Genomic DNA, 6000 nt, shown 5'->3' on the forward strand with positions numbered 1-6000 from the left:
TAGAGAATTTTAAAGAATTTGGAAACATAGAAGTTGTAGAAACTATGACATCATGTACTGTTAAGACTATTGATCGCTCTTCTGTGCATAAATAAGAAAAATGCACTGAATAATGGTTCCTTTCCATATGTGTGTGTGTATGTGTGTGTGTGTGTGTGTGTGTGAATAACTGATGTGTATAGCTTCTCACTCACACAAAAGTACTGAATGAAATATCTCTTTTTTTAAGAAAGGAAAGTACCAATGATTTTGATACATTTTGAAGGTCAGTAATGTTCAGCATAGAGCAATATGCGGAGAACAATAGCTCCTTAGAGAGTGGAAAACATGGTACTCTCATTATCCATAATCTCAGCTGGTCACCATAGTAACAGCATTTTATTTTCCAAGATGTAAGCCTTTATAGTTCTGTAGAATTCACTTCCTAGGCCTGCAGACACATCAGCGGCATCTAGTGGCTGAGACCTCAGCTGAAGTGTTTGCGCTTTACCGCTTGCTATGTTACATTGAAAAACTGATGGCTTGCACATGTGGCTGACGATGCTTTATATCTTTCAGTCATCATAATGGGTGACCAGAATTTTTCAGAGAAACATTTGTGGGTTACCTACAAAAAAAGGTTGGAAATGTAAGCAAAAGGAAATTATTTTACTAATACTCTTATTGTAAAGGGGGGAATTGGGGAGTATAGAGGCATTGTGTGTTCTAAGAAGGAAGTTGGAAAAGGGCAATTTCCTGAGATAATGAAATGACTACTCAGAGAATGTGTGGGACTACTTTCTGGAACCCCTAGACTTGTTAAAGATTAAAAAGTTTATTAATGAATTCTGATAGTAATTAAATCATGTTTACCCACTTTTATTTTCTGATCATGTATCTGTCCTTTGTGATTTTTAGAAGTTTATATGATAGTGGTTATTATATATTTCATAGATATAATTATATTTCTGAAATATATAAAGTATGTTTCAAAGTCGAACCTAATTTGAATAGTGAATGGGGCAATTAAGAAATTTCATTTAGTGTCCAGGGAGATAGTATGGGGTTCATAAAAGGCATGCACAGTGGGTTGAGACCCAGGAGTGTCCTGCTCCTACCACATCCTAGATTATAAGTGTTCTTTCTTTCTTTCTTTCTTTCTTTCTTTCTTTCTTTCTTTCTTTCTTTCTTTCTTTCTTCTTCTCTTCTTTCTCTCTCTTCGTCTTTCTTTCTTTCTTTCTTCGTTCTTCTTCTTTTCTTCTTTCTTTCTTTCTTTCTTTTCTTTCTTCTTTCTTTCTTTCTTCTTCTCTTTCTTCCTTTCTTTTTTTTATAAGTATTCTTGGGCAAAAGCTACGGCTGTGGTTCTCAACTTTGGCTGCATATTAGGAGAAAATATCAGTACCCAGATTCCATCTTGGACCAATTAAAATAGAATCTCCAGGAGTAGAGCTTGAGCATGACTTGAAAATAAAATCTGAGTAACCACATCTCAGAATCTCCTGAGGAGCTTTGTAACAATATACCATCACACCATCACTGTGGTCTAACTTGAACCTTATTCCTAGTTGTGTGAGACACTGATCATCAGCATCACTTGGGAACTTGTTAGGAATTAGTACACATTTAAATTGAGAAGTAATGAAAACCCATAGAGATTCTAATTCAGAAAATCTGAGGCAAGTCTGGGAATTTTTTTTTTTTTTTTTTAGGTTGGCCATTTCTATGTCTGTTTAGTTTCCTGTTTTAACTGAGGCTATGACCTGAAAGTTACCAGGAGGGTTAATTAAAGACACTTAGGTAGACTGCAATACACTGTATAAATGACACTCATTTATTCATTAAGTTAACCAATATTTACTGTGTACCTATTATGTTCCAGTAGAGTAACAGGGATACACAAAAGAGCTGACATGGGTGATGTATAGGACTGAAATCAGTATTGGGAGTAGGTACTTCTCAGTTCATAAATGCTTTTCTAAAATTATTCACTTGCTTATCTTAGGCATATCACAGAAATGTTAACATTTTAAAAGAACCTGAAAAAATGTTCTTTTTAAATTCATAAAATGAGAGCTAAACGTTTATTGTGTATCCAAATCTGTATTTATCTTAGTGAAGTTATTTTTAAAGGAATATACAACATATCTTGCCTTTAAGAAATGTACATTTTAGACAGATTGTTAAAGTACATTAATAAAGTAACCAAAGGATAATACTGGAATAAAATTATATGGAACTAATTATACATTTTTTACTGATGATATACATTTTTGAGGAAAGTGATCAGGTGTTTTTTTTTTTATGGAGAATTGTGTGCAAAAGATTTATTGAGAAGCTCTCTTGGGAGCAACATCTGTGAGGGAATGAGAAAAGCAGGACTGAGCAGAGGGAGTTATCATAATGAGATGCATTCGTACCAGATAACTCATCTCACTCCACAGGGAACTCTGATGTTAAGAGAGTCCTTCAATGATGTCCCCAGTTGGGGCCACGACAAGCCTTTGTTCCCCGCATCAGACAGTACTGGATGTGAGCTGCCTCCAGGAAGAGGGTATAAACTTGGGAAAAGCAACCCCCTTTGGCTAAAGGCAACTTTGGTCTCAAATTTGAGACACCAGCAGCCAATACTCAAGGCAGCTCTCAGAGTGAATTCTTCATTTCTGAAGGGTGGATTCTGAACCATGAATCCTATTTATTCCAAAAGCACTGGTCTGTTTAAAAATACTAAGTGTTTCCCTTAATCCAACTTTCAGATCATCTCTTACACAGACCCATTCTATATGTTAAGACTTATCTTTTGGTGCTTTCTGAATAAAATCTTTTGCCCAAGCAAAATTGGCAAGCTAGAATCTTTCTGGAACGTGTCTCACACCCTCTCAGGCTGTGCTTTTGGTCTCTTCTGACCACTTCCCTGAAATTTCCTGGACTGTTTTTCTTCACCTTTCTTGGCCAATTCATTAGTTTAACAATTGATTTAAGTACCATTTTGCTTATGAAAACAGCTAAGATAAGCTTCTCAAACTTGAATGTGCATATAAATCACAAGATCTGGGCATCTGCTAAAACTCAGATTCTGATTCAGTAGGTCTGGAGTAGAGTCTGAGGGTCTGCATTTCTAAGAAATTAACCATGCTGGTAGTCATTGAAGAAATCTACCTTGTTTGTACTTTAGTAGTATTTTTATCTATAGCATCTTTTATTGCATATAGCTTATCCTTTTGTAGAATGTTTTTATTTTGTATTAGTATAAATTAGCATATAGCAATCGCTATGATGTAAATATAAATATATAATATATAATTTATATTACTATAAATAATTTATTTATATAATATATATTTTATATTTATTTTATTTTTTATATTTTATATTTATATAAAATAATTTATATATTATATATATATTTCTCCCAGCACTTAGCATAATGCTAGTATTTATTAAGGACTCTATATATCTGTTGATTGATTTTGAAAGAAAGGACTAACAGGTAGTTAATGATTTTTCAAGTTGAGCATGTGAGCTTTCAGGGTTTTGTAATTTCATGCCTGCTGAATGATAACTACTGGCAATGGCTTTTTATGAGGCCCCGTAAAGCTGTCCCGGTTCTACTCCTCCCCACCCTGAACTGACCATCACATCAGATCAGAAAAAAAGTTGCCATGTCCTTAAAAATGCTCAAGGGCACAGAAAATTTTAAAAAATGCAGCCAAAGACTCAGATGTTCTTAATTCCCATATTGTAAACCTAGTTTCTCTATTTCCTCTAGCTTCCAAAGAACAGTGAAATAATACATCCAGGGATACCTATTTCTGGTGAGAAGTAAACATATTATACCTACAGAACATCAACCAAACAATAGTTTTAAGCCTATTTCTAGGTAATATTTGGCATTAACATTTGATCAATTGTTATAACTAAATGACTGTTCCAATTTTTTAATCCTAATTCCATTTCTCTATTCAAATCCCTATTCACTATCCATATACTCTCATTATTTTATTGTTTTACTCTTGGTAAAAATGGACACTAGAAACTATAGCTCTTTCCTTGACTGATTTAAAAAAATTCATCAGAATGGGTATTTGCATAATCTAGAAATCATATGTGTTGACGGTAAGCATGTTGAAACTTCTCATTAGATGATTGCAAGTCATAAGTTTGCTGCTGAACCTGTGTCTGTTAATGGTGTAATGCTTCACAACTGACTGACTTGGGCCATTGTCCAGGTGGATGTTTTGCCTTTGTGATCATTATAATTTTATATATATTGGTATAAAGTTATTGGTATTCAAACTACGAAAGAATTCTAAAGATGTTTCTCAGTGTGCTTCAAATTCGTTGGGAAGCCAAGAGAGTTAATACTAAATATTTGATGAGGTACAATAATTTGAAAGAACTCTAATAAGCCCTTTTAGTCAAAGACTACAGAATTGTGATGAGTATTTCTTGTTACTGGTTGACAGCATATGTATACTCATAAATTGGTTATTTTGTTGGAAACTTGAGCAGCAAGCATAGCTGTGCATATTGATGCTATTATACAAATCAAATATGTTTAAAGAGACTAGGTTAACAGAGTCTCAATATTAAAAGGCTATGGTTGACTCTTTCTCTTGGTCTTAATTTCTGTGTCTCTTTATAATTGATTAATGTTCATTGGTAGACTAAGTATGAATAATTTATGATTCACATAGCTGCTGGCTTATTAATTGTTTAATTTCAGAGAAAGTAACTATATATTAAGGAAATTCAAGTTGTCACTCTGAGTAGCCAAGTGAATTTATACACTTTGTTACTGTATAGTCCAGAAATAGTATATCAGACATACACTCTGTATTTTCTACAGTGCTTAAAAAGAAGAATGCTAATGAAATATTGAAGAGATTTTTAAAAGTAAAAAGAAGCAAATGACTTGGCATGTCTGAGGACTGCATGCTCTGAGTATTTTTTTTCCTCTATAAAATTTCTTCTGCCTCAGTGATTCTATATAACATGCCAACCATAAAATGAAGTTAATTGATGAATGATGCTTATTCTTTAGAAGAAAATATAATTAAATATAGAAAAGAAAGTTGTAATTAACTTTAGATATATTACAATTTCTTTGGAGTTTGAGCAAATGATTAAAAGATACATATGATAAATTTGTTTTCTTTAGCTATATGCATCAAAAAACATTGCTGTCTTTAAAAAACATATTATTCTAAAAAAACATATTATTCTCATAATGGTTATGTCTCTACATTTATTGTTGAAAACCAAAGGCTGGTATAAATTGCACTAAAACGAATGTTGATGGGCTTTTCCTGTTTGGTAGAATATATATATTTTAAATATTTATTTATTTTTGAGAGACAGAGAGAGAGAGGGGCAGAGATATAGGCAGAGGGAGAAGCAGGCTTCATGCAAGGAGCCCGATGTGGGACTCAATCCCAGAACTCCAGGATCATGTCCTGAGCCAAAGGCAGACACACTCAACTGCTGAGCCACCCAGGTGTCCCAGTAAAATATTTTCAAATAAACCTAAAAGATGAAAATTTTAATCAGTATCAAAGTGATCTCAGTGAAGCTGAGGAATGTAAATTTGAAACTTTTACTTTCCTGAAACATAGCTTTTAATATTTGGGGACAAGATTTTGAGAAATGAGCAATAAAATTGACTTTGTCTATCTTTAAAATATTTTGACTCTGTGACCAAAGTCAGTTTCATATTAGGAAGTGCAGGTAATGCTTTTCCTAAGGTGACGTCTATTTGCGTATGGGACAAGAAGAAATAGAATAATTTTAATGACTTCTGCTAGCCCTCATCTCTTTCATGCATTTAGCACAAATCATTCCAGAGCTTTGGATGAGTTTCTATAGAGACCACAGAGCTAAGCTGTGGAAGGGAGCCTGCATTTAATGTTGGCACTATAGTAAACATTCCCCCTTTCATGTATCCCTTTAGAGAATTGGGAAGAAAGAGGAACACAGGATGCTATGTGATCTTATAAAATGAAAGAGAAAAGAACAAAATAATAT

Source organism: Canis lupus, chromosome 29 (genome assembly GCF_011100685.1).
Source record: "Canis lupus familiaris isolate Mischka breed German Shepherd chromosome 29, alternate assembly UU_Cfam_GSD_1.0, whole genome shotgun sequence".
In the NCBI taxonomy this organism is placed as follows: Eukaryota; Metazoa; Chordata; class Mammalia; order Carnivora; family Canidae; genus Canis; species Canis lupus.